Below are 6,000 nucleotides of genomic sequence, written 5' to 3' on the forward strand. Positions count from 1 at the left end.
CATGAATGAATGCGTTAGCCACGGCTTTGAATTCTACCAAGCAAGAACGGCCAATATCTCTCAAAGCAGCGCTTCTTGATAATTACGGAGAGTCGATCACTGGGCACACACGCTATAACAGACGCGGTGAAAATTGCGATTCAGCTTTGCAGGGTACGAAAGAAAGGTTACTGCGCAAGTCGAAGAGAAACTGAAGAAGTTGCTCAACACCTACGTTAATGGCGAGAGCCTCCAGCTAATAGAAGATGACAAAGTCTCCGACGACGACGAAACTTTTCTCGGGCATGAGTCTTCAGGCCCTTCGCTTTTATTAAAGCCCCGTATGCAAATATCTGAGTTGCATCCAAGCTGACTGCACTCTCGAATGTAACCAAAAGTCGTCGTCTTCAAAGGCTCGTCGTCTAAAAGACGAAGTCGAACTAAAAATGAAGAATAAAGAAGAACGCCTACTGAGCGTATTCGGTCGAACTTTTGGGAGGCAAAAGTAAACAGTAACAACGCCACACTGAAAAGTTTCCGCTGAACCTTTTAGAGAAGCAAAAGTAAAAAGTAACAACGCCACACTCAAAAGTTTCCGCTGAACCTTTTAGGCCACAATTTCCTTCTTCGACCTCAGTGGGAAACGTATGCACGTGCCAGCTATCGATTGACCCGTGCCGAAGAAGTTCCACTTTACTTTACGGGGCACGGAGCATGGCAACAAGTGAATTTCTTTGCATTTAGCCTCCTTATTGTATAAGTACGCACTCTAACTCTTTTCTTCTCTCGAATACGCACGGACGAATGACCGCGCACGATATGCAAAGAGAAGCAATCAAAGATATTGGCTTTTTTCATGTGGCTGGGATTAGCAAATCGTTCAATTCACTCCAGTGCACCGCCTATTACACCTGAACACCTGAATATACACCTGAACTTCAATTGCAACAAAACGGACAAAATTAAAAAAAAATCAGAAGAAAGAAAAGATGACGGCGTTAGGCAGCCAACCTTACATTGTCCGTGCCACGATTTCTGGGATAAATTGAAAAAGCTCTCAGTGTTTGCTTTTACTCTGAATAAAACCAACTCCTTTAAAATTTTCAAGTCCACCTGGCGTTTTTTAAGATACGTCTGGAGGCTTAAGCGCAATTTGTATTTCAGTTTGCTTACAGTTTATTGCAAGAAAACAGAACGCAATCACACGTAACTTTAGCCTCGTTATGTCTATCGCAAAAAAAGTGCAAATTCAAATTATCAGTACCACAACAATTCCGGGTCATCTGATGGCGGGGAGGGTTCGAGCCTCAAGACTGACAGTAGCATGCGCAAAGCATCTGTATTTAGTTGAGAGCCACGGAACTTTCAATCCTGAATCGTATGATGGGCTGTAAGGGCCCCAGTAGTGAAAATTGTTGGCCGGTTTTATCACTGCCAAGCAAAAGACAACGTATAACGTGAAGAAACATAGTGGAATAGAGAAATAACGCAAACATCTATGAAACACGTCCGTAAATAAACCCCGGTTAAACCTTTGTGATAGAGCTATAGGGTAGGGTGTACTTACAGACTGAAGAGTCGCTTTTTCTGACGCTGCTGCGCGAGTTATTTTTTGCCTCAGTGTCGTGTACGATCCAGGGAAGACGATAAAACGGTGAGCTTGCAGTAGTGCCTTTCACTCCAGACAGCTATGGTGGAACTGCAAGGATTTACCCAGAGTGTGGATTTCGTTTTTAGGCAACAATAGCGATTGAAGGAGGGTACACAAGAATAAAGGTTCTACTTTCCTTTAATATCTCTAGGGAAATGGTACCCACGTGTCGTCTATCGATTGCTCCGAACGGAGGTTTCATTCTACTTTATTTGCTTAAAAGGGCCGCAGAATGTGGGCCTCTAAAGTTAAAGAAAAAAAGAGTTTCTGAAAAGAGCCCGACTTACATGGTAATTTTTTTATTTTTTTTTCTGTAACAAGGGATAGCAAGGAGCAGGGGCTTAAAGCAGAAAACATCGTTCGTGAGTAAGACGTCAAAGCCAATGGGATCAAAATCAAAAGAATTTGTTTCTCCCGATATATCGCAAAAGTTTTTCTTCTTTTTCCGACTGAGTATATATAAAAAAATAATAAGGTCTCTCGTCGTCATCAATCGTATGAGTCGCTTATGCTTCGCTCAGGTCCCCGTTCACAACACTTTCTGACATTTAACTTGGACAGCTTCCACTGAAGTGTAAATTCTCGAGTTCATGAATCTATCAAACACATTTTTAAGAAATAAATTCTGCGATTAAAGCCGTCATTACCACAATATTATTATGAGGCACGCCGTAGTGGGGAGCTCTGGAGTAATTTCGAGAACCAGGGGTTCTTTAACGTGCACCCCATGCACGCAAAACTGCGTTTCTTTTTTAATCGCCAGCATTGAAATGTGGCCGCCGCAGTACCGGGGTTCGAATCCGCACTCTCGTGCTGGCAGCGCAACGTCATAGCCACTAAGCCACCTCAGCGGGTCACGTCAAAGTTTGCTGTTGAACTTTCAAGTGTTTCACCGAATGCCCCTAAGTTACTGCGTCCGTCTGAAGACTTCAAATTTTGATAGCTTATTAGAGATATTAAAAGTATGAATATTTTTTGGGTAAAGAACTATGCTGTGCCATTCACACAGGGCTCCGTTGGAACCATTCTGTGTTGTGAGAGAGCCCAATATAGCAGTTGGAATCCACATTCTAAACAATCTCGAATCACAAGTGACGGCTAAAGCATAATTTTTGCAAAATAAAAATGTTTGTGCACTGAGCCGCTATGTACTGAAAACAAAAAAAGCTTCAATAAAAATTTCGCTTTGTTATGTGAGATCATCGCCGCCACAACGATGCTGAGACAATGATGTAGCGTTTTCGATTTATTTCAGTTTCTAAATCTGTAACGAAGCAATAGACGTGTTCCTCCTCGGATTGGACTCTTAATAGGGATGATAACAGCTTACACATATTGATTTATAAAGTAATAGACAACTTTAGGGCTAGTTATAAGCTTGTCATTTGCGTGTTTACAGGCTGGCTGCTATCTACACTCAAGAGACTGCACGAATTAGTAAACAAAAACTGCCATGTTATAAGTAAAACCCAGGAAGATGAACGCCCAAAAATTTATCCTGATCTCTTTGCAATCAGACGGGCGCGAATGAATTAAAAAGTTGCGTTTCGCATAACCGAGAACGGACAAATTTGTCAAATCCACCAGGAGCAGCGTTTGAGACAAGGACAAAGTGCTTTGTTTGTCATCTAACTTTTTTGTCTTCGACTTTTGCGCTACCCTTAACAACGGAGACAGGGTTTCCTATGAAAAAGTTTCACAGAGAACTAGCACGCTAGTATCTATTGGAGCATCGAGAATGACGGTTCAACCAGCATAGTCTATGAATTTTCCTAAAACTTCGTCCTTTTAGCTTCGAATGGCTTCGTTACTTAGGATATTGTTCGTTCTCGACAAAATTTTTTCTGTAAATGCAACAATTCATGATAAATCAGCGTATGCGCACAGTCTCACTGCCTTCTGGGTTCCGAAATGTAAGATTGCTTTTCGAAATCTAGGCCGATTAAGGGAGGTAAAGCGCTGTAAATAAAGCCACAAGAGCGTATGAAGCCACAAACACGAAGATGAGACAAATGGATGTGCTAACCATCCTTCCAGGGCCGGCTGAACAATCGCAGCGCCAGGGTTCCCTTTAGAACTTTTAGGAAAGCTCGATGAGAACCAACCAAGAAGGCTATGCATTTTATCTCGTTGCTACACACTTAAGAACGTGAAAATGAGAGGTCCCATTATTGCTTTTCCCAGTCAAGGAAACCAACGAATAACGATACCAAGAAAAGCATAGGGGAGCTTATTTGTACTTTTTAGATCAAATGCAGAAATCTTAATGTAAAGGTAAATAAAATGGGCGAGAAAAACAACTTGCCACGGTCGGAACCTAGCCTACGTCCTCCGCAATACGCGTGTGATGCTCTTATCAATAGAGATAAGGTGGCCATTGCCAATTCCGTATTGCGGTGTAGTAGTGTAGGTGTACAGGATCTAACCCGAAGTATGTTAGCCAGCGCACTCATTGCCATGTTGGTGGATGTTGCTTGGCCTCCTCACTAAAGTAGTTTCCTGGTGCTGTCGGGATTCATCCGTTACACTTTCCCACCAATAAATAAAATTTAAGATATCATCTAGTGTGTAGCAAATGAGTATAAAACTGCAAGGAACATTGGCGATAAAATCTTGTGCATCAAATTCTTTGTTATATATGGTAGCTTTTCATTCGCACGGCGGTAAGGATGCTATACTTCTGAGGAGCAGCTTGTATAATTACATGTTCAATTATTGTGACTCGTCGAATATGCGATCTAACTAAAGTATAGCATGGCTTCAGGTGTGAATAAAAAACCAGATGTGACAAATATGATGCATCAAAGGCGACATAAGCATAAGTACAGACAGGGAAGTGACCGAAAAAGACAAAGAAGCAAAACATAAATTGAGAATGGCACCATCCTGTTTCACATATTCTTTACATGCACGTGGATTTTGCAAGCGACTACGCATATAGTTGCACAATGCACAATGAGCAGCACAATGAACTACCTAAAACCAAAGCTTTTTTCCTACTAAAGTGGTTAAGATGCGCTAAAGTAAGAAAAATTATCGCACTTCACAGAATCTTCGTCTCAAAACAAATACATGTGTCTAGGAAGATTAACACATCGCCTCACTGTGCACTCTATCTTAAGTCCAGCAGAATTATGTCTACAGAAGCCATGAAAGTGAGGCGCTTTTGCTTAACGCTACATGTTCACATCCGCCAATAGATGAACAAGTGTTCTACTCAGATGCTCTCAGTTCTTTGCATTGAACGCAACTCTACCTCCACTAGCATACTTCATTGGCAAGCAGATAAGAGAAAGCACGATTTCACATTTTTAAAATACTTTTCAAGTCCAAGTGGCTCTCCGGCTTCTAAGACGTAAGGTGTGCACCATGGTGTACGCAGGTAAAGGCCTTAATTGCTCCATGCTTTCGCTTCGGGAGGCACAAGCGGTTCTAATGAACTGTTTTCGTGAGCATGCGCGTAAACGATGACTTCTTAAACATAGGATTATCTTCCCCCAATGCTTCCCCTTTCTGGAACATAAAAGGAAGCCATAATTCTTAAACTAGGTGTAAACAATAGATAAAAAGGAAGACATGAGAATCTGCTTGCTTCATGTCAGCATTTAAAATACAGAATCGCAGTGGTTTGTATTTGCAAACTTGCATTCACATGCTGTTAAATGTAAGCTAATAAAGCTGTTAAATGTATGTAAGCACCTAACCAAACATGAGCCCTTGCTTTTTATAGAGAACACAGGCACCCTGCTCATTGTAAGTATGTGTCATGTCACTAAGCAAATATGCAACTTCATTGCGCCAGTATTCTTTTATCACATGGATATATCTATTGAGAGGCAAGACAAAAAGCAGTCACTTCTCATAACTAATCAGCTTTTTTAAGCACATTTCAATTACACTTGCTCCTATGTATTTGTCACCAGATAGCATACTTGATTTTGACTTTCCCATCAGAGACATTACATAAATATGCAATGTTAAGCTGACTGCCTAGACAATGTGGGAATTTTCATCTTGGTGTGACATACTGTAATTTGATTTTGTTGACATATGGTCAAATGGTACGACCAATATACCCACATTCTAGTTTTCTTGTCCAAATTGCATGGCAATGTAATTTGGTTCTTTGGCGTTCCCTCCTCCGCATTCGTGAAGTCGCGCTGGGCTGGCTCTTTGACAGCGTTGGGTCCTTGCAGCTGCCTTCATGTGTTATATAAAGCGGGTGCCTTCAAAATATCGTGCAAAAGTCAATACAAAGACATGGTGTAAAACAACATCCAGACACTCAAGGTCATGGCACTAAAAGAAAGTCTTAGCTCTGTCTTCCTACTGAAATGCATACGAAACATTCTAATGACTGCAACAGTCCA

Source organism: Dermacentor andersoni, chromosome 7 (assembly GCF_023375885.2).
Source record: "Dermacentor andersoni chromosome 7, qqDerAnde1_hic_scaffold, whole genome shotgun sequence".
Taxonomy (NCBI): domain Eukaryota; kingdom Metazoa; phylum Arthropoda; class Arachnida; order Ixodida; family Ixodidae; genus Dermacentor; species Dermacentor andersoni.